Source organism: Cetorhinus maximus, chromosome 1, assembly GCF_964194155.1.
Source record: "Cetorhinus maximus chromosome 1, sCetMax3.hap1.1, whole genome shotgun sequence".
In the NCBI taxonomy this organism is placed as follows: Eukaryota; Metazoa; Chordata; class Chondrichthyes; order Lamniformes; family Cetorhinidae; genus Cetorhinus; species Cetorhinus maximus.
Window position 1 is genome coordinate 91,101,148 of NC_135879.1, and position 24,595 is coordinate 91,125,742.

Here is a 24,595-nt window from a genome sequence, read left to right on the forward strand (position 1 = left end):
CTGGTGTATCTTGTGCCCCACATCCTGACTACTGTTCGGAGGCCTGTACATAACTTCCATTATGTTTTTTTTACCTTTGCGGTTCCACAACTCTACCCACACAGATTCTACATCATTTGACCCTACGTCATTTCTTGCTATCGATTTAATTTCATTTCTTACTAACAAAGCAACCCCACCCCCTCTGCCAACTTGCCTATCTTTTCGATAGGATGCATATCCTTGGATATTTAGCTCCCAGTCCTGATCCCCTTGCATCCATGTTTCTGTGATGCCCACCACATCACACCTGCCAATTTCAATCTGCGTCACAAGCTCATTTACCTTATTTCGTATACTGCGTGCATTCAGATACAACACCTTCAGTCCTTTATTTCTCGTCACCTTTCTCATTGTCGTCACTTTATCTGATGTACTTGAAGTTAGATTCCTAGCCCTTTCCAAACACTCTGTCCTATTTTGTGTTCTGGAGACTTTAATAGCCTCTCCTGGGCTCTCCTTTCTTTTCAGTTTTTTCATAATTTTCCATGAAGTTGAATCCAACCCCCCACACGCTAACCTGCTGCTTTGTTTCCCATTAGTCATACTTCTTGGAGTTTTACCTTTCCCTCCCCCCCACTTTCTAGTTTAAAGTCCTGTTGACCACCCTATTTACCGTTTTCGCTAGAACATTGGTCCCAGATCGGTTCAGGTGGAGACCGTCCCAACGGTACAGATCCCTCCTGTTCCAATACTGATGCCAGTGCCCCACGAAATGGAACCCCTCTTTCCCGCACCACTCCTTTAGCCCCGTGTTTACTTCCCTTATTCTCACGTCCCTATGCCAATTTACACGTGGCTCGGGTAGTAATCCAAAGATTATAACCCTTGAGGACTTGTTCTTTAATTTAGTTCCTAGTTCCTGATAATCCCCAAACAGGTCCTCTTTCCTAGCCTTACCTATTTTATTTGTCCTAACGTGGACCACAACAACTGGATCCACCTTTCCTTTCAAGCCGGTCAGAGATGTCCCTCACCCTGGCACCGAGCAGGCAACATACCATGCGGGACTCTCGATCCTGCTTACAAAGGATGCTAGCAATTCCCCTAATTATAGAATCCCCTACAACTACCACTTGTCTTTTTGCTCCCCCCTCTTGAATGGCCTCCTGTGCCACGGTGCCATGGTCAGCTGGCTCATCCTCCCTACAGCCCTGTTCCTCAGCCACACAGGGAGCAAGTACCTCATACCTGTTGGACAAGGTCAAGAGCTGAGGCTCCTCTGTTCCTGAACACAAGATCCCTCTACCTGCCTTATTGCTAAGCAAGTGCCGCTTGATAGCACTGTTGATGACTCCTTCCATTACTTTACTGATGATCGAGAGTAGACTGATGGGGCAGTAATTGGCCAGGTTGGATTTGTCCTGCTTTTTGTGCACAGTACATAGCTGGGCAATTTTCCACGTAGCCGGGTAGCTGCCAGTGTTGTAGCTGTACTGGAACAGTTTGGCTAGGGGCTTGGCAAGTTCTGGAGCACAAGTCTTCAGTACTTTTGCCGGAATATTGTCAGGGCCCATAGCCTTCGCAGTATCCAGTACCTTCAACCATTTCTTGATATTATGTGGAGTGAATTAAATTAGGATGCCAAGATGGATCATCCATTCATCACTTCTGGCTTAAGATTGTAGCAAATGCTTCACAGCCTTATCTTTTGCACTGATGTGCTGGGCTCCTCCATCATCGAGGATAGGGATATTTGTGGAGCCTCCTCCTCCAGCGAGTTCTTTAATTGTCCACCACCATTCACGACTGGATGTGGCAGGACTGCAGAGCTTAGACCTGATCCGTTGGTTGTGGAATCACTAAGTTCTGTTTATCTCTTGCTGCTCATGCTGTTTGGCATGCAAGTAGTCCTGTGTTATAGCTTCACCAATTTGATAGCTCATTTTTATGTGTGCCTGGTGCTGCTCCTGGCCTGCCCTTCTGCGCTCTTTGTTGAACCAGGGTTGATCCCCTGGCTTGATGGTAATGGTAAAATGGGGGATATGCCAGGTTATGAGGTTACAGATTGTGTTTGAGTACAATTCTGCTGCTGTTGATGATCCAGATCAGACTGGATGCCCAGTCTTGAGTTGCTAGATCTGTTCGAAATCTATCCCATTTAGCATGGTGGCAGTGCCACACAACACATTGGAGGGTATCCTCAATGTGAAGGCGGGTCTTCGTCTCCACAACGACTGTGCAGAGGTCACTCCTACTGATACTGTCATGGACAGATGCATCTGCAGCAGGCAGTTTGGTGAGGATGAGGTCAAGTATGTTTTTCCCTGTTGTTGGTTCCCGCACCACTTTTGCAAACCCAGTCTAGCAGTCTATGTCATTTAGGACTCAGCCAGCTCGGTCAGTAGTGCTACCGACATTGAAGTCGCCCACCCAGAGTACATTCTGCATCCTTGCCACCCATGTTGAACACCACTTGGAGGGAGCACTGATCCATCAGCTGAGGGAGGGTGGTACATGGTAATCAGCAGGAGGTTTACTTGCCCATGTTAGACCTGATGTCATGAGACTTCATAGGGTCCAAAGTCGATGTTGAGGACTCCCAGTGCAACTCCCTCCCGACTGTATACCACTGTGCTGCCATCTCTGCTGGGCCTGTCCTGCCGGTGGGACAGGACATACCCAGGGATGGTGATGGTGGTGTCTGGGACATTATCTGTAAGGTATGATTCTGTGAGGATGACTATTTCAGGCTGTTGCTTGACTAGTCTGTGAGACAGCTCTCCCAATTTTGGCACTAGCCCCCAGATGTTAGTCAGGAAGACTTTGCAGGGTCGACAGGGCTGAGATTGTCGTTGTCGTTTCCGATGCCTAGGTCGATGCCAGATGGTCCGTCCAATTTGCTCGTTTTTTGTGACTTTGTAGCAGTTTGATACAACTGAGTGGCTTTCTAGGCCATTTCGGAGGGCATTTTAAGAGTCAACTACATTGCTGTGGGTCTGGAGTTATATGTAGGCCAGAACCTGGTGAGGGCGACAGATTTCCTTCCCTAAAGGACATTAGTGAACCAGATGGGTTTTTACAAGAATTGACAATGGTTTCATGGTCATCATTATATTTATTGAATTCAAATTCCACCATTTTCCATGGTCTCCAGGTACCCAGAGCGTTATTCTGGGTCCCTGGATTACTAGTCCACCGACAATACTACTACGCCATCCCCTCCCCAGTCCTAAACGCCAGTTTGTTGGATCCTGTCCGCACGCTTGTTGTAAGTGGTGGCCGATTTGGTACTAAGGATAGAGTTGATTAGCCAACACTTCATAAGTAGAAACTTCGTAAGTAGAAACTTTACGTTTATTTGTGTAGGGTAAGCAACTAAGCATGTGCTTAGACTTCAAACTCTATCTCTACCTCTACCCACTACTAACTACTGACTACAGACTACTAACTACAAAGGTAGCCCGCGCTACTCTGCTATTGGATAGTAAGATCATCGGATCTTCCACATTAACATGCTTCTTAAATGTATATTACACATCAGATTACCACAAGCACCTAACCCCTTCAGGAGCACAGTGTGACTGGTCACAGATGCTGATGAGATGAGGACCAGCCCCGCCTCAAAGGCACTGAGAGCACAGAGAGAGAATGTCAGAACTCTGTGATGCCTGCCCACGACATTCTAGCAGTAATGACAAGCACCATCAAGGTGCGGGCATCAGTAATGTTTCCAGGGAGTGTGAGGCTGGACCATCACTGTGGTCTGAAAGCTGCACAAAGCAGAGGGAAGAGGCCCTGGACTGAGACACCTGCCTTTTATCTTGTGCAGAAAGGTTTCACATCTGAGTGACAAGAACACTGCTCATCAGAACAAGGAGCCATAGGCAGGGAGACATTCTTGGGAGTTTATTTACAATAGTGAACATTATGTACAAGTGATTGACACCCATATATAAAAACAAAAAGCTAAAAGCTACTGCGGATGCTGGAAATCCAAAACAAAACAAAAACAGAATTACCTGGAAAAACTCAGCAAGTCTGGCAGCATCGGCGGAGAAGAAATCAGTCAACGTTTCGAGCCTTCATGGCCCTTCGGCAGAACTGCAGCATAGTTTCAACAAGGGAGAAATATAAATTGGTTTAAGGTGGGTGGGGGGGGGTGGGGAAGAGACACATTGAGGGTGTGGTGTGAGCAGATAATAATCAAAAGATGTCACAGACAAAAGGGTCAAAGAGGTGTTGAAGGTGGTGGTCTTTGTCTGAGAAAAGTGCTAATTAAGAATGGAAAACAGGATATTCAAAGTACAGCTCTAGTGGGGGTGGGGTGGAAAGACTAAAGGTTTTAGTTTTAGATTTAAAAATAATGGAAATAGGTGGGGAAAGAAGAATCTATATAAATTATTGAAAAAAAAGCGGGTGGGGGGGAAAAGAAACGGGGTGGGGATGGGGGGAGGGGGAGTTGGGGGGAACTCCCCCTCCCCCCATCCCCACCCCGTTTCTTTTCCCCCCCCACCCGCTTTTTTTTCAATAATTTATATAGATTCTTCTTTCCCCACCTATTTCCATTATTTTTAAATCTAAAACTAAAACCTTTAGTCTTTCCACCCCACCCCCACTAGAGCTGTACTTTGAATATCCTGTTTTCCATTCTTAATTAGCACTTTTCTCAGACAAAGACCACCACCTTCAACACCTCTTTGACCCTTTTGTCTGTGACATCTTTTGATTATTATCTGCTCACACCACACCCTCAATGTGTCTCTTCCCCCCCCCCCCCCCCCCCCCACCCACCTTAAACCAATTTATATTTCTCCCTTGTTGAAACTATGCTGCAGTTCTGCCGAAGGGCCATGAAGGCTCGAAACGTTGACTGATTTCTTCTCCGCCGATGCTGCCAGACTTGCTGAGTTTTTCCAGGTAATTCTGTTTTTGTTTTGATTGACACCCATGCCCAGGCTGTGCAACAACATCTTCTTAATTTTTCTAACCCTGCCACTAAGTCTTGGTGCTCCCAGGACATCCACAGCGGAGGTTGAGGCAGTCTGCTGACTGCTAAGCGTTGTCTGCGATGAACTTGGTGGCTGTCCACTGCAGGGCCGAGACCTGGAGGGCCCCGGCCTGCTTTTAGGGTCCTGCTGTGTGGCACTGGCACCCTCCTTGGCCTGTGGAGCTGGAGCTGCTGAGGTCACAGGAAGAGAGGATTCGGATGAGCCAGATACTCCCAGAGTCATCTGGATGGATGGCCACAGGGGGTACAACTGCTGATCCTCCTCCCTATGGATGTCCAAGGGCCCCTGGGTGACTCCTTGAGGAGAAGGGGTAGCTGGAGTGAGATCAAGCTGGCCGCACCCCTCTTGCGGACGCACTGTTGGAGGCCAACAATGGCGTTGGCAATGGAGTTCAGCCTGCGCAGCAGTGCAGGAATGACATCCTGGGCCAAGATCTCCAAGGTGTCAGCCATCCTGTCAGTGTTGACCTCGATGCGTTGTAATGCTGGTACTATCACCTCAGCCTGAAGCTGGATGGAGTCCTCCATCGTGCCTTGCAATCTGAGGAGTGCAGCAGACATCCCTTCCTGATGTTCCCGAGCTTGCCTTTGCAGCTCCAGCAATTATGACATGCCCAAGTCCAGAGGCTCATCACCTGACTTGGACTCAGCAAATTTTTGGCCTCCAGCAGTCCTCTGAGTGCTGGGCACCTGGGGAGCCCCTGCCTCTGCCTGCTGTGGATCAGACAGTGCGATTTGCTCACCAGATTGCGATCCTGAGGCTACTCTAAAGCAAGGTTCCACCGAAGTGTGTGTCTCTGTGCTGGTGGAGGGTGTGGGTGAGGCTGTGACGGGTCTTCAGGGAGGCTTTCAGCGGATTCCTCTTATGAGCTTCCCTTGGGCTTGATTGGAGGCCCTGGGTCATGGACTCCGTCGGCTGTTTCCCAGATGTGCCTGTGAAAGCAAGGAAAGATAATTAGTGCATGGCAGTGGCCTGTGAAACAGGACACATCACTCATGGCATGGTTGTCTGATGGATGTTGCATTGCTGGATCCTCACTTTGTAGAGCAGCGCCGACCTCACCGTCAGCACAGGACCGGTCCAAATCATCGCAAGCCAGTTGGCTGGCTCTGTTTTCAAAATCCATGAGGACCTTGATTTCAGACAATCATCCACCTGACTGCGACCCCTCCTTCTTGTTGTGCGCTAACTTGTCCTGCATGAATAGAGATGAAGAGAGTGTAAGCAGGACGCCTGCCAGGTCAGATGATAAAAATACCTGGCATGTTTGGGTAATGAGTGATCCATAGATGGATTGAGGACAATGAATGTGTGTGTGAGAGAATGAATGGTGATGTTCCTTTGAACTGGCAGTGAGTGAGAGTCCTGTGGATGTGTGATGGGTTTGTGAGTGTGTGAGTTGAGAGTGATGAAAAGAGTGAGTTACCCTGGCGGAACGGAGGAGATCATTCATTCTCTTATGGCACTGGGTGGCTGTCCTCTTTTACAGGGCGTTGCGCTGACCACCACTGCCACCACCTCCCAAGCCAGTTTGGTGATGTTACTGCCCATCCTGCGGTGGAGAACGTAACAGCGGGCTTCCACTGCATCCAAAAGGCGCTCAAGGGACGTGTCATTGAATCAGGGAGCTGCTGTCTTCTTGCCTTTTGGGGCCATGCTTTCTGTGCAGCAGTCCTGGGCTGGAAGCACTGAGAGGTGTGCGCGCGGCTGCACTTGAAGTATGGTGCCCGGCATGATGAAACGGTGAGGTTCTGGCATGGTGGGCGAATGAGAGCCTGCCCATCATGGAAATGGCATGTTTCCTGGGAATGCATAATTAATGTGGTGGGTTTGAGTGATATGGCGTGAGAAGCAGCCATTGAGGCCGGCAGGTAAAATGTTGTTTTCCCTACCTGCTACCGCACTTAGCGCAAATCTGGGACAACTCCGCCCAGTGTCATTTGTGATGCCTCAATAGATGGAATAGTCTACTGATGTTGACTATAAAGACTCATTTATCAATAATGGTTCAGAGGATCTGGAGAACGATTGGTGGTCACAGATTGAATATGAACTATATAAAATTCCAAAGTGCAAAAGAAAATTTTGTGGCTATGGTACACCAAGAGCCAGAAATTTATGAATTACAATTATTTAAAAATGCCTGTTCTGTCCCTTTATTCAAAATTATTGCATTAACACAAGTCTTAATTTTGCTTCTTTGCAGCAAACATTAACACAAATAAAGTATTGTGCATGTAGATTTTTTCAAATCTTTACATCCATGTTACCCTATTTCACAAAGTGGATTGCACTGACAGACAACTCCGTTCAATATGTTCATGTGTCTCTTTCATTCACTTGTTGGAAAGTTTATGTGAGTGACACAAGGAGAGAGCCCTCAATGATCAATTTTCTCTTTTCTTCCCCAGATGATCTATTCAAGACTAGAAAATACAAAGACCAATCGTTTGCATTCCAATATGCTTTCAGAATGATATAGCAAATTGTGGCATTGCTTCTAATTGAGTAACATCAGAAATGGTTATAGTTTGTGTCTGTTCAGTGTGAATTTGCTTGTTAAAAAATGAAAGACGGTGACTATTTGTGAAATTAATCCCAAATGCCTTGCCAGTTAACAGTCCATAATTTCCATTTAACAGAAATAGCCTGGTGCGTTGCCTTCTATTAGTGTGAGACCCTATCTGCTTACCAATGCATACAATTTGAAAAATGCCAAAGCCAATCCAGTTTGAAAAAGCAATCCATGACATTGCTGAAGAAGTAGTTGAATATTCAATCTTTTTATAACTATCACAGAAAATGTGCTAATAGCTTATTTCTATAGCCTTTGAACTTTCCAGGGCAAGAAAGGAAGAGTGAGTAGTACAATGATGTGCAAGTGTCTGATTGCAGATGATAGACGCAAATTGCTTTGTCTTTGATCATTCTTGCTGTCTATGCCAATCTTCAAAAATAGGGAAGTGCTTCAGTATGTTATTTTGGCCAGTCATTGGTTGGCTGATTGGTCAACAGTCCCGTTTCTAATACTTTTCTACAATTGAAACTATTTGTACATGTTTCTCAACTGTTACTAGTAACAAGGAAATCCAACAGCATCATAAACACAGTGGATGCCTAATCTCTTGAGAGGCCCACTATGGAATCCATAACAAAAACAGAAAATGCTGGAAAAACTCAGCAAGTCTAACAGCACCTGTGGAGAGAAAAACAGAGTTAACGTTTCGAGTCCATATGACTCTTTTTCAGAGCTAAAGAGAAGTAAAAATGTGATGAAATTTATACTGTTTAAGTGGGGTGGGGTGGAGCAGGCGAAGCTGGATAGAAGGTCAGGGATAAAGGAGAGATTGTCAAATATGTAATGAACAAAAGGACAAAGGGGTGTTAATGAAAGTGGTACGGGCTAAAGGAGGTGCTGATGGTGGTATTAAGGTCAGAAAGCAAAATGTGATAATAGCAGGACCAGGGTAAGCACTCTGGAAAGAATAACATGAACAAGTGACAGATGGCCCTAGTGGGGGTGGGGTGGGGGGAGGGAACAGTGGTGGGAAAAAAGATAGAAAATAGGATCAAAGGTGGGGATAAAACAATGAATGAAAATGAAAATAAATAAAAATAAAAATAAGTAGATAAAAAATAAAAATTCAATACGTGAAAATGAATATTGAAAAAAGGGGATTAAAAAGGGGTGAGGATGGAGGAGATGTTTCATGATCTAAAATTGTTGAACTCAATATTCAGTCCGGAAGGCTGTAAAGTGCCTAGTCGGAAGATGAGGTGCTGTTCCTCCAGTTTGCGTTGGGCTTCACTGGAACATTGCAGAAGGCCAAGGACGGACATGTGGGCATGAAAGCAGGGTGGTAAGTTGAAATGGCAAGCGACAGGCAGGTCTGGGTCATGCTTGCGGACAGACCGAAGGTGTTCCGCAAAGCGGTCACCCAGTCTGTGTTTGGTCTCTCCAATGTAGAGAAGACCGCATTGGGAGCAGTGAATGCAGTAGACTAAATTGAGGGAAGTGCAAGTGAAATGCTGCTTCACTTGAAAGGAGTGTTTGGGCCCTTAGACGATGAGGAGGGAGGAGGTAAGGGAGCAGGTGTTGCACCTTCTACGATTGCATGGGAAGGTGCCGTGGGAGGGGGTTGAGGTGTTGGGGGTGATGGAGGAGTGGACCAGACTGTCCCGGAGGAAACAGTCCCTACAGAATGCCAACGGGGGGGGTGAAGGGAAGATGTGTTTGGTGGTGGCATCATGCTGGAGTTGGCAGAAATGGTGGATGATGATCCTTTGAATGCGGAGGCTGGTCTTATGAAAAGTGAGGATATGGGGGACCCTATCATGGTTCTGGGAGGGAGAGAAAGGTGTGAGGGCAGAGGTGTAGGAGATGGGTTGGACACAGTTGAGGGCCCTGTCAACCACCATGGATGGGAAGCCTCAGTTAAGGATAAAGGAAGACATGTCAGAAGCGCCGTTTTGGAAAGTGGCATCATCAGAACAGATGTGACGGAGGCGAAGGAACTGAGAGAATGGGATGGAGTTCTTACACGAAGCAGGGTGTGAGGAGCTGTAGCTGAGGTAGCTGTGGGAGTCAGTGGGCTTGTAATGAATATTGGTGGACAGTCTATCACCAGAAATTGAGACAGAGAGGTCAAGGAAGGGAAGGGAAGTGTCAGAGATGGACCATGTGAAGGTGATGGAGGGGTGGAAATTGGAAGCATAGTTGATACATTTTTCCAGGTCTGCATCCATAGTGTTGACATTCTCAAGGTCTGACATAACTGAATAACACAACTTATAATTTTGCTTATTCAGGTTTTATACACCATGAACACGGTTTATGGGAATCCCTGTGTCCCACTATCAAATACAAACTGATATCATAGGGGTATTTTCTGCATTTAGAAATTGGAAGGTAAATTTTCAACATACTGCCCAAGTGCAAAATGGCGTTGTGGATCAGCTGCCCGTTATAGAAATACCAGATTTATATATTTTTTTCTTATTGGCTTCAATGGAAATAAAAATCTGGATTTTTAAAATGGGCTGTTGACTCCATATCATTCAATTTACACTCTACACCGATGAGTTTGTTCCATAGAATGGACTTAGCTTTACTGAAAAATACCTGGTCCATCTGGCCTTTCTGCACCTCTGATGTGTCTTTGCAGCCTCTTAACGATAACATAATAGGCAAGGATGTTAATCTAGCTCTGGAATATAAGAAACTGTTGGAAACTAAGCAAAGCAGCACATTATAGAGCTTGATTCACTAACAAAAACATTTTTGGATTTAAAGGCTGATTTAATGATTCATGGGCATTGGAAGTAAAATATTTGTTCTTCAGTGTTAGTAATGTTTTCAGTTCCAAAATTAGAATTTTACATTAAACTCCAATTCAAGTTTTAAACCTGGTCTGGTTATGTAATTTATATTGAAAACGTTATTTCCATTAGGTTCCAGGTTAACTTCATTCATTCTTTATGTTTGCAATGATTTATTTAAATCTCCAAATTTTGGGGCTTTTCGATATCCCCTAAGGCCTTACATTCAAAAAATATTTTGGTGGGACTTTCCGGTCCTGCCCACCACAGGACCAGAAATTTCCGCCCAAAGTCAACGGGCATTTGACTGGCCTGTCAAACTTTCGATTCTTGCTGCAGGCCGGACCGGAAAATCCTGGTCTTTGTTACAGATTTTACTTCCAATTTTTTTTGGGGACAAAAAACAAGGAATGAAGAAATAACTTTCATTTATATAGTGCCTTATCATGCCTCTCAGGATGTCCCAAAGCACTTAACTGACAGTGAATTTCTTTGAAGTCACTATTATTATGTAGTCAAATTAAGCAGCCATTTACTCACAGCAATGTGCCACAAACAACAGTAAAATAAATCGTTAATTAACCTGTTTTATTTTGGTGGCGTTGGTCAGGACCAGGAAAAGAAAAAGCATGGAATATTGCAGTTTACCTTGTTTTCCACCAGTTTCAATGTTAATTCTGTCATTGTTGCTGTTCACTAGTAGCAGATCACTACCCCATCACCTCAATTTGAGTCACTTGATATATATGTGAGTTATTTTAATTTGTGCCATTCAACAGTTTCCTCAGCCACATCTAAATTGCTTTGTGAAGCCATGCACACCTTTTTAAAAGTTATTTGCGTGTGTGTGGTATTCAATAGCAAATGCCCACAAATATGACTCAATGCAGATAGATCTTGAGGTTCTGATATCAAGGCTGAAGAGCCATAGCCTTTCCAGAATATTACGATGTAACTTCAGCAGGAGAACATCAGATGAACTACCAATTAGGCTGAGACCAGCATCTGACCAGCTGGACAAGAAAAGGCCATCTGATCCATCAATCCTGCTCCATAATGTTCTTGTACATACTCACCTGGGCCTCATCTGCCCCATGTCAACCAGCATTATAATGTTCTGTGGTGAGTCAAAAAAAAAGCAGAGAATAAAACCTTTCACTAAATTAGGGCAAAGAAATCCTGGGAGATTCGGCTTTGATAGCAAATGCAATCAAAACAAGTTCCATCAGGCCACATCGCCTGGCACTGTCCCACAATATCCCATCCACCTTCCATATAGTGTTGTCAGTCATAGTCACAAACTCATTCGGCTCCCTTTGAAAGCTTGCAGAGAATCAGCACCTGATGCATCAGTCTATAACTTTTTCATAGATCAGCAAATCTCTGCGAACAGAAGTTCCTGATGAAATCTCACATAGCCCTATGCTTGCGTAACTTATACTCGTGGAAACATAGAAGAAACATAGAAAGATTTATGACACCGAAGAAGGTCACCTGGCCCATCGTGTCCATGCTGGCCGAAAAATAGCTGTTCTGCTCCCTTGTCCACTTTAACCTGTCTAACCCAAAAAGCCTAACTACATGAATCAAAAGTAATCTTTCCATTATTTTAAGACGCTAATTAAATCTCCTTGAAGTTTATGTTTTTTTACAGTAAAAGGTCCCAGCTGTCTAAGACTATCATGGTAACTAAGGGCCTGGCAATACATCCTGAAACTGTTTGCTTTCGCAATAGCCTCCTGGCACTGGTCCCAGTAGCTGTGTGTATGTGCTCGGCGTGGCACAGGCACATAATACAATATTATGTACTAGGCGTATGTTGCAAGGAGTGTAGACCTATTGCTGTTTCCTCTTTCAAAGGTCGCCTGTGCTTTGTGTTGGCAGTGTCAGTATGTCACTATGCACAGATGACAATGGCGTGGTATATGCTTTTTCCAGGCGACATTGTTTCTCAGTTTGTTGCTCAGGCATCAGTTTCTCTTTGGCATGAGTGAATGGATTTTCAAAAGTGTCCAAATGAATCTACGGAGCATGCAAATTTCAAGCTGGGACATCTCAGAGAGTTAATTAGAAAGAAGGATCGCATAAAGGAAATGTTAATCGGTAAAAATCACAGAGTTTGCTTGCATTATGCATTTTCATAAATAATCCTGCCTCAAAACCCCCATTCAGTACCTTCCCCCTCATGACATGGGTGTAAGTTACGTAAGCAGAGAATTAGTTTAGGTTTCTGGGGGAACTTCCATTCACAGAGAATTGTCGACCTTTGTAAAAAAGTTATGACTGATGTCATGGGTGCTGATTCTCTGCAAACACTCAAAAGGGAATTGGATGAGTTCTTGACTGTGACCAACACCACGACATATAAAGGGTAGGTGCGAATTTGTGGGATGTGTCCTCCATTATGGTCACTACCCAAAAATCACCAATACCACCGTGAGCAGCAAAAGCACTGTCAAAGCTTAGAGAAAAAACTACCAGAAACTCATTGGCCAGGATTTTGCCCTCGTCAGGCGGGCTTGACGGGAGCAGTCGGGAAGCTGACCACCGCTCACGATTGGGGTCAGACCGTGATTTTACGCTGGCCGGCCAATTAAGGCCCGCCCAGCGTGAAACGCGAGCTGCAGAGGGGGGGGGCGGGTGGAGGACGACGAGGGCGCAAGTTCATGCATGCACGGAATTGCATGAAGATCTTAAGAAATAAAAATAAAGAGTTTTAAATTGTTAAAAAGCATGTCCCCACACGTGACTCTGCCACATGAGCAGGGACATGTTATTAATGAAATGTTTAAATTTTTTAAATTTAATTTTTAATTGCAGTTGGAAGTCTCATCCTGCCCGTGGATGAGGTTTCCTAAAATATCCAAAGGCCACTGGGCTTTTTCGCCTGCCGGCCACCCGTAAGGTTGGATGGGCAGCAAAAAATTTCTTTCAATTATGATTTTAATGGCCTTAATAAGTCTTTTAATTGTCAGCGGGCGCACTGCTAACTCCTGCGGGTGCCCGCAGACTGAAATATCGTGCAAGTGTGCGATGACATCAGGACGCTCACCCAATGTCAACACGTGTCATTTTATGTTCCTTCAGGTTGGGCACGCGCCCGCCCAACAAGCGTAAAACTGGGCCATTGAAATCACTTGAAATAAAAATTAGGAGGGATGTAAAGCTGGCTGTTGAATCGCTGTAACCCAAACTCAAAATGACCCAGTAGTTATAATGGATAGACATTCGTGCAGGGTCTGCATTCTCCTACAATTGGGCAAAAAGATATGTTGTATGATGAAGTGTAGAAGAAATATATTTGCACAAAAGACTCTGAGGCTCTGGGATGCATTGCTACAATTGGTGATTGAAATGGCACCCATGTCAAATTTAAGGAAAATTTAGATAACTGGTTGAAGGAAAATGAAATAAAGAGATGGGAACTGAGTGGGTTCAAGGTTTTAGGATTTATAATTTTTTCATGGGATGTGGGCTTCACTGGCTAGGGCAGCATTTATTGCCCAACCCTAATTGCCCTTGAGAAGGTGGTGGTGAGCTGCCTTCTTGAACTGCTGCAGTCCATGTGGTGTAGGTACACCCACAGTGCTGTTAGGGAGGGAGTTCCAGGATCTTAACCTAGTGTCAGTGAAGGAACGGCAATATATTTCCAAGTCAGGATGTTGAGTGGCTTGGAGGGGAGCTTCCAGGTGGTAGTGTTCCCATGTGTCTTCTGCTCTTGTCCTTCTAGATGGCAGTGGTCATGGGTTTGGAAGGTGCTATATAAGGAAACTTGGTGAGTTACTGCAGTGCATCTTGGGGATGGTACACACTACTGCCACTGTGCCTCAGTGTTGGAGGAAGTGAATGTTTGTGGATGAGGTGCCATTCAAGTGGGCTGCTTTGTCCTGGATAGTGTCAAGCTTCTTGAGAGTTCATCCAGACAAGTGGAGAGTATTCCATCACACTCCTGACTTGTGCCTTGCAGGTAGCAGATAGGCTTTGGGGAGTCAGAAGGTGAGTTACTCGCTGCAGTATTCCTAGTCCCTGATCAGCTCTTGTAACCACAGTATTTATATGGCTAGCCCAGTTCAGTTTTTGGTCAATGGTAACCCCCAGGATGCTGATAGTGAGGGATTCAGTGATGGTAATGCCATTGAATATCAAGGGGCAATGGTTAGATTTTCTCTTGTTGGGGATGGTAATTGTCTGGCACTTGTGTTGTGCGAATGTTACTTGCCATTTGTCAGCCCAAGCCTGGATATTGTCCAGGTCTTGTTGCACTTGAGACATGGACTGCGTCAGTATCTGAGGAGTCGCGAATGGTGCTGAACATTGTGCAATCATCAGCGAATATCCCCTCTTCTGACCTTATGATGGAAGGAAGGTCATTGATGAAGCAGCTGAATTTGGTTGGGCCTAGGACACTACCCTGAGGAACTCCTGCAGTGATGTCCTGGAACTTATATGATTGACCTCCAATGGCCACAACCATCTTCCTTTGTGCTGGGTATGACCCCAACTTTAGGATGACTCATATGCTGGGCAAACACCAGCACAGAAAATGCTGGAAATATTCAGCAGGCCTGCCAGTATCCATGTAGAGAAACACTGAGACGTTTCAGGCCTGTGACCTTTCATCAGTTTCTCTCTCCACAGATGCTGCCAAACCTTGAGAATTTCCTGCATTTTCAGTTCTGATTTCAGGTTTCTACAATGATTTTGTATTAGTGTTTATTTCACTGCCGCGTCTCTTCCAGGAACACTCACCTTGAAGAGTTCTGATCTTCTCTCCAACGGAATTTCATTGTTCACCTTCATTGCTCTCTATTTCCCTCCTCCTCTTTGATCAAGTTTCCACCAAAACTTACTTTCACAGCCACATCTGCTTTCTTAGCAATTATCTCAGGCTCTGACTTATTCCACATGGATTCTAATTGAAATCCTACCCTTCATGTTTGGGATCCACCTATAATTACAAATATCTCCTAGATATTCAGCATTATTTGGACTGCTATGGCTATGTTCATAATCATCAGCCTGAAATGTTAACTCAGTTTCTCTCTTCTCAGATCCTCCCACACCTCCTCATTAATTCCAGCATTTTCTGTTTTATTTTATATTAAAAACCAACACAGACTGCTTGGGCCCCATGGTATGTTTTCATGCAAATTATAGGAAAATTCTCTTTGCAAAACATCTTTTTACTGGCTAATAAAAATAACCTTCAGTAGCTCCCATGAATTTATTGAGTCAGTAATAAGACCATAAGACTATAAGACATAAGAGCAGAAATTAGGCCATTTGGCCCATCGAGTCTGCCCTGCCATTCAATCATGGCTGATAAGTTTCTCAACCCCATTCTCCCACCTTCTCCCCATAACCTTTGGTCCCCTTACCAATCAAGAACCTATCTATCTCGGTCTTAAATACACTCAATGACCTGGCCTCCACAGCCTTCTGTGGCAATGAATTCCATAGATTCACCACTCTCTGGCTTAAAGAAGTTTCTCCTCATCTCTGTTCTAAATGGTCTTCCCTTTACTCTGAGGCTGTGCCCTTGGTCCTAGTCTCTCCTACTAATGGACACATCTTCCCCACGTCCACTCTATCCAGGCCTTTCAGTATTCTGTAAGTTTCAATCAAGTCTCCCCTCATCCTTCTAAATGCCATCGAGTATAAACCCAGAGTCCTCAAACGTTCCTCATATGTTAAGCCTTTCATTCCTGGGATCATACTCGTGAACCTCCTCTGGACCATCTCCAGGGCCAGAACATCCTTCCTGAGATACAGGACCCAAAATTGCTCACAATATTCTAAATGTGGTCTGACCAGAGCCTTATAAAGCCTCAGCAGCACATCCCTGCTTTTATATTCTAGTCCTCTCGAAATAAATGCCAACATTGCATTTGCCTTCCTAACTACCGACTCAACCTGCAAGTTAACCTTAAGAGAATCCTGGACTAGGACTCCCAAGTCCCTTTGCACTCCAGATTTCTGAATTCTGTCCCCATTTAGAAAATAGTCTATGCCTCTGTTCCTCCTACCAAAGTGCATGACCTCACACTTTCCCATTGATTGATCCATTCAGGCGAGAATGGTTCGAGGATCAAACCTGGACTGCGCTGATTCACTTGATTTGGACTGGGACAACACTACAATTGGGCTCTGCGCTAGGGGGAGAAAGAAATTAGCCAGTCTCCCTCTCCTTATTGCTTTCTAGCAGCTCTAGCTGGAAGTGTATATGTGATTCTTCCATCTTCACCTTCCTTCCCAGTCTCTGCAGGGGAAAATCCCTCCAACATTCAATGAGAAGACAGATGCATAAATAATGGATACTTGGGCAAAGACTATCCACTGTTGGTGAAACTAGAGCTCAGCTAGGAGTCAATGCCTTCAGGGAGAAAAGCTGAGAAAATTGGTGAGGGAAAGGGAAGTTAAGCTTGCAGACTGGTTCTGTAAAAAATCAGATTGCAACTCTGAATTTTCAATTTTTTTTCTAAATCAATATTTTTTTAAGGAATCCATTGCAGATGGGTTCTCTAGATCTGCTAATGTAACCCCACTATTTAAAAAGGGAGGCAGAGAGAAAACGGAATTATAGACCAGTCAGCCCGACGTCGGTAGTGGGGAAAATTCTAGAGTCCATTATAAAAGATTTAATAGATGAGCACGTGGAAAACATTGGCAGAATCAGACAGAGTTAGCATGGATTTATAAAAGGGAAATCATGCTTGACAAATCTACTGGAATTTTTCGAGAATGTAACTAGTAGAGTTGATGAGGGGGAACTACTGGACATGGTATATTTGAACTTTCAGAAGGCTTTTGACAAAGTCCCACATAAGAGATTGGCGTGTAAAATTAAAGCGCATGGGATTGGGGGTAGTGTATTGAGATGGTTAGAAAACTGATTGGCAGACAGGAAACAAAGAGTAGGAATAAACGGGTCTTTTTCCGAATGGCAGGCAGTGACTAGTGGGGTACCACAGGGATCGGTGCTGGGACCCCAGTTATTCACAATATATATTAATGATTTAGATGAGGGAATTAAATGTAATATCTCCAAATTTGCAGATGACACAAAGCTGGGTGGGAGGGTGAGCTGTGAGGAGAATGCAGAGATGCTTCAGTGTAATTTGGACAAGCTGAGTGAGTGGACAAATGCATGGCAGATGCAATATAATGTGGATAAATGTGAGGTTATCCATTTTGGTAGCAAAAACAAGAAGGAAGATTATTATCTGAATGGCTATAAATTGAGAGAGGGGAATGTGCAATGAGACCTGGGTGTCCCTGTACACCAGTCGCTGAAGGTAAGCGTGCAGGTGCAGCAGGCGGTAAAGAAGGCAAATGGAATGTTGGCCTTCATAGCCAGAGGATTCAAGTACAGCAACAGGGATGTCTTGCTGTAATTGTACAGGGCCTTAGTGAGACCACACCTGGAATATTGTGTGCAGTTTTGGTCTCCTTATCTGAGGAAGGATGTGCTTGCTATAGAGAGAGTGCAGCGAAGGTTTACCCAACTGATTCCTGGGTGGCGGGACTGACATGTGAGGAGAGATTGAGTCGATTAGGATTATATTCGCTGGAGTTCAGAAGAATGAGGGGGGATCTCATAGAAACCTCTAAAATTCTAACAGGACTAGACAGGGTAGATGCAGGAAGGATGTTCCCGATGGTGGGGGAGTCCAGAACCAGGGGTCACAGTCTGAGGATATGGGGTAGACCATTTAGTACTGAGATGAGGAGAAATTTCTTCACCCAGAGAGTGGTGAGCCTATAGAATTCATTACCACAGAAAATAGTTGAGATCAAAACATTGTATGCTTTCAAGAAGGAGTTAGATACAGCTTTTGGGGTGAAAGGGATCAAAGGATATGGGGAGAAAGCGGGAGCAGGCTATTTAGTTGGGTGATCAGCCATGATCATAATGAATGGCGGAGCAGGCTCGAAGGGCCGAATGGCCTACTCCTGCTCCAAGTTTCTATGTTTCTATCACTAAACAAATGGAGACTTCCTATTCTTTTCCATACCCATTCTTCAAATGCAATCAGAACAGATGCTTAGGCTCATTGCATCACAACTTAAGTTGGATTGGTTTGTTTTATTTTAAATTTACCTCTTTCCAGCTACAAACGTTAAAAGTAACAGTCCAAGTATCACACTATAACTATTAATGGTGCCCAACTGCCAAGGAAAGATAAACTGGTGCCCCATTACAGAGAAGATCAAATGTAAAAAAAATCTCTTCAGGGATGAAGGCCACAATACAAGCCTGGGTCCCATATGGGTCTCAAAACTGGAAATCAAGAGCCTGCTTCACCTAGTTGACATGCTTTCTCTCACCTGGTGTATCACTGCTGATGACAAACTGGGTCACAATGAGAACCAGGGACATAAATGCTCCCAGCTCTGGGAGTCCCAGCCCTTTCCTACTCCCTGATCAAAGCCCGCGGTATCCCTGATGCAAGACTGGAACCTGAGATGTACAAATGTCAGTTTAAATTCTAGCCTTTCCAGCACATGCCCACCAGCTTTTTGGCCCTTTTAAGTTTTGACACTATTAATATTAAACGCAAACCGTGCATAGTATTTACCTTGGCTGTTTTCAAGATTACCATGAATTAAACAAGCGCTTGACTCACTGGCACCATTTGGTGTATACATTAATTATTCTGGCAGAGGCTCTAACAGCAGCTTTCCAATGTATTGCATAGATTTGCATTAGAAAGGGGTGAAATATGTTATCTGCACTCTGCATAATGCTGTTCATACGGAGATACCACTGGCAGTCAAAAACATTTTTTCAAATCCCGTTCTCTTTAACTAGAAGTACTTGATCTAAGCTTACGGAAGCATCAATGAGATTAAGGCCGCCCTTCAAGCGACAAACCTTTGTGCCTTAATAGACCATTACCGCTTGCACAATGGCACTGGATCCACGGCAGCTGTTGAGTCAATGTTTCATGCTTTGAGACACATCTGCTCCAAATGAGTGTTAATATTGCAACTGTATACACTCAGGATTGGCTCTGTCAGATTTGCTGAGTGTCATTCCATTCCCAGTGACACCAAAAGAGCAACTCATTGCAACAGTAAGCTTAGTCTTTCCTCCCACTGCTCCCCACCACCCCTCAACTTCCCCATTCCCCTTCACCCTAAATAGCAATTCTCAAGGAGAAAAAAAGCATTTATTTCCTATGCCCTGTCCAGGAATGTCAGATAACAGTTTATTCATACTTGGCCCTGGATGACTTTGAAGCGTATCAACAGTGACAAAAGTATATTGAATAATTATCTTGAAATTAATACATTATACCAAACTTAAATAAATGTCATCTGATCAATATATCTTCAAATGAAAAGGAAAGAGATGTGAAGGGCATTGCTTCATTATTCATTAATTTTAAAGTAATGTAGGCAGATGAAATGGTTATTTCAGCCTGGTGCTATTACACTCACTAGTATTTTAAATAATGTCTAGTTTTACAGTATATTCCTCCTCTCAAAAGGACAGGCAATGGCTAAGTTGATTAATTCTATGAGCTGCCCCTAGAATTTGAGCGAATAAGTTTGGCTGGTACAATTTCAACTAATTAGAATTATATAGCTTCAGTGTATTTTAGTCCTTCGTTACTATTTGTGCAACTATATGATGGACTCTGTTTTCTTTGGTTTTACATGTTTTATGCCAATGGATGGATTTTTTTAATTCTGTGTGTAGCTTATTCTTAATTGCATACACATTCACAACTGGTTTATGAATGTTAGTGAAATCCCGGGCAGAATGTTCCGAGCCCGTTGGTGGGTGTGATAGGTGGAGTACACGGAAAATATGGTGGGACCCGCTTCACTATGGCGTGAAGGCAGATTGTGATCTTCCATTCAGCCTGCCGACAGTGGGCCGCGTTTCCCGCCATCGGTATGGGGGGAGCTAATTGTAATACATTAGCGTATAATTAAAAGACCATCCCGCCGGGCTCTTGGAACCCCACCGTACCATCTGTCCACGTTGGTGGGAAAGCATGCCGACGTGTTTCACAACAGCACGCAGGCAACATGCATTTAGCGGCCTTCATTTTGGGGAAACTGAGGTGAGTGAGCAGCAGCGTTCTCCACAGCTCGCCCGTTGTTTACAGGCCTCAGGGGCACCAGGGTTGGGGACGGGGGGGCTGGGTGGTGGTGGAAGCTGATGCCTGGCCCAGAGGAGACTGCTGAGGAGAGGGGTATCAAGTGTTGCCCTGATGCTGCATCCCATGCACAGGCAATCGAGTTGGGGACCAGGGTAAACGCGGGGAGTGGCCATGCATTAGGGACACCTGTATAAACTGACCCTGCCTCTGCAACTAAGACAGATCAGGCACAGCCACAGTGATATGATTGGGGTCAGGCTCCTAGCCTCCCCACCCATGCAAGCAATGCAGAGGCACCAAAGGGCCCCCAAGGTATGTGCACGGTTTCCAGTGAGTGTGCACGATGCCTACATCCTGAATCACTCGCAGACCCTTGCAGTTTTCCAGGGTCCACAGAGGCTGCAGGATTGGTTCCTCGGGGACAAGGGCTACCCGCAGAGTCCGTGGCTGATGACACCCGTGCAGCAGCCTCAGACTGCAGCAGAGCGACGCTATAATGAGGCTCATGCAGCAGCTCACAACTTGGTGGAGCAGACCATCGGGATGCTGAAGATGCGGTTCCGGTGCCTGGACCGGTCTGGTAGAGCCCTGCAATACCGTCCACAGAGGGTGTCACGCATCGTCATCGTCTGCTGCGCCCTTTCAAACCTGGCGCTCCAACGGGGAGAGGAGCTGACTGAGGAGGAGATAGAGGAGCTGCATGTCTCCTCCAATGAGGAGGACGCCAACGGGGATGAGGGTGAGGGGGTCTTTGGCGGTGATGATGATGGGGATGAGGCTCTCACACTGGCTAGATGAGGCAGGAGCACTCAGGAGGCCCTCATAGCTGCCAGATTTGTGGAGGATGATGGCAACATGTAGTGAGGTGTCCCCGTAGATCCTCACGTCGCAGTTGTGAACGTTTGACTCCAGTCTGGCTTATCTCAGCGCCAATACTGTCTGTGAGAATGCTCCTGTCATGGAGATGCAGTGGAGGCCCTAATAGTCGCTCGATCACAGGAGGATGATGGCAACATGCAGTGAGGACACTCCATACATCTTCACATGGCCTCTGAGAATATCTAACTCCTGTCTGGCTGAGGACAGCTTGCTTGCGCTCCATGATCAGGACCATCTCAGAGACGCAGCCACGAAACTTTAGACACATCTGATGCTGTGTCCGCCTTCAACACCTCAGCCCTTCACTGGTGCACAGCATCGCTGGTCGTTGATGCTGGTGCGATGGGGGCCAACCCCACCTTAAAGGTGCTGAGAGCACACAGAGAGTATGAGAGACCTCTGTGATGCTTGCCCATTACATTCTGGCAGCAATGACCAGCACCGCTGAGGTGCGGGCACCAGTAATGTTTCCAGGGAGTGTGAGGCTGGACGATTACTGCGGTCTGAAGGCTGCACAGAGCAAAGGGAAGAGGCCCTGGACTGAGACACCTGCTTTTTATCTTGTGCAGAAAGGTTTCACATCTGAGTGACAAGAACACTGCTCATCAGAACAAGGAGCCACAGGCAGGGAGACATTCTTCGGAGTTTATTGATAATAGTGAACAGTATGTACAAGTGATTAACACCCATGCCCAGGCAGTGCAACTACTTTTACCTAACTTTCCTAACTCTGCCGCTACGTCTTGGTGCTCCCTGGACATCCACAGCGGAGGTGGAGGTAGCCTGCTGACTGCGACACTCTGTCTGTGATGACTTTGGTGGGCGTCCTCTGGAGGGCTGAGACTTGGCGGGCCCCGGCCTGCTTTTGGGGTCCTGCTGTGTGGCAGTGGCACCCTCCTCGGCCTGTGAAGCTGGATCTGCGGAGGTCACAGGAAGATAGGATTCGGATGGGCCGGTCACTCCCAGAGTCACCTGGGTAGAAGGCCCTGGAGTGTGCACCTGCTGATCCCCCTCCCTATAGGTGCCCAAGGCCCTTGGCTGACTCCATGAGTGGAAGGGGTAGCGGAAATGAGATCGAGCTGCCCAGCACCCCTCTCGCTTACACACTGTTGGAGGCCAACTATGGCATCAGCGATGGAGATAAGCCCGCGCAGCAGTGCAGGAGTGACGTCCTGGACCAAGGTCTCCATGGCGGCTGCCATCCTGCCAGTGTTGACCTTGGTGTGTTGGCATGCCGGCACTACTACCTCAGCCATAAGATGGACAGACTGCTCCATCATGCCTTGCAATCTGATGAGTGCAGCAGACATCCCTTCCTGATTTTCCCTAGCTTGCCTTTGCAGTTCCAGCAAGTGTGACATGACCAAGTCCAGGGGCTCATCATCTGACTTGGACTCAGCAAGATTCTGGCCTCCAGCAGTCCTCCGAGTGCCGGGGACCTGGGAAGTCCCTGCCGCTGCCTGCCGTGGATCAGACAGTGCGATGTGCTCACCAGATTGTGATCCCGAGGCTACTCTAAAGCTAGGTCCCACCGAGGTGTGTGACTCTGCACTGGTGGAGGGTGTGGGTGAGCGCTGTGACAGGACTTCAGGGAGGGTGCCTTCAGATTCCTCTTCGGAGGTTTCTCAGGAGCTTGCTTGGAGGCCCTTGGCCGTAGACTCCGTCAGCTACTTCTCAGATGTGCCAAGAAGAGATAATTAGTGCATGGCAGTGGCCTGTGAAACAGGACACATCACTCACGGCATGGTTGTCTGATGGATGTTGCGCTGCTGGATCCTCACTTAGTAGAGCAGCGCCGACCTCACCGTCAGCACAGGACCGGTCCCGGTCATCACCGGCCAGCTGGATGGCTCTGTTTACAAATTCTGGAAGAACTTTGAATTCTGGCATCCCTTCACCTGTCTGCAACCCTTCCCTCCTGTTGTGAGCCAGTTTGTCCTGCACGGATAGAGATGGGGAGAGTGCATCAGGATTCCTGCCGGGCCAGATGATAAGTATGCCTGGCCTGTGCAGGTGGTAAGTGGATGAGGACAATGCAGGTGTGTGTGAAAGAGTGAATGGGGATGTCCCTTGCACTGGCAGTGAGTCAGAGCCCTGTGGATGTGTGTCGGGTTTGTGAGTGTGTGAGTTGGGAGTGATGAAAGGAGTGACTTATCCTGGCATAACAGAGGAGACCATTCATCCTTTTGCGGCACTGGGTGGCTGTCCACTGCAGGGCACTTGCGCTGACCACCTCCCGGGCAGTGGTGGTGAGCTGGTGGCGATGAGCGCTTTGTTGGCAGCTGCCTTTTAAAGATGGCGGCCGGTGTGATGCAACAATGGGATGATGGTGAGTGGGCGAATGAAAGCCCGCCCGCCATGGAAATGGCATGTTTCCCGGGAGCGAATATATATTGAGGTGGCCTTGGGAAGATACGTTGTGAAAATTTTACTCGCCCACTACCGCACTTCGCGCAATTCTGGGAAAATTCAGCCCCCCATCTTTTCAATGGTATGGCACAAGCTGTCCTTATCTGTGAATAAATGAATGCATTATCAACTTAAGTAAGTTTTGGAATATTGAGTAGCTTTGCTTTCTGGATGCTTGTGTATATTGGCAATATGGATCTTTTGGGGAATTGGGGAGTTTGGCGCAGTGAATAATCTGTGCAAATTCAACAGTCATGAATATCCTCTCCCACAGCAAGGTTACTTTTCCACATTCAGGACGCATCTTCTGCTCTCGCTGATGGTGAGTTTGAAGGTGGGAAGCAAGTTTACTTAGGCGGGATGGTGGCGTACTAGAACTTCGCTGCCTTCCTGCCCCCACCAGAATTAAGTTCTGGACGGGAAAGCCCATGGTCGACCTTCCTGCCCCGCTGCCAACTGAAGCCCTTAATTGTCTAATTAATGACTACTTAAGGGCTTCATGCTGCCGCCATTGGTGTTAATCCAGCTGCAGATGGGCCTGTTGTCATGTGGTGTGCACGGCACACCTTGCAGCCAGCTTGGGATGGGGGGAGGGGGTGGTCCCTCGATCAAATGCACTCAGTGGATGGACATCATGTAGTGGGGGGGGGCTGCTAAGAGCCACTCTCCTGTCCTTGTCGCTGACCCCCCTGCACCCCTCTGCCCATGACCCCCACCCCGAAAAACCACCCCTCTCTAAATTATGTGTGGCCTGCAATCCTAGGATTCTGGGCCTGTCCTTCTGGCTACAGTTTCAGCCTCCCCAGTGGCACTGTTGATCAAAAGAGCTTCTGGCCTCTGATTGGCCGGCAGACCTCGATAGGTGAGACTTCCACCCTTGAG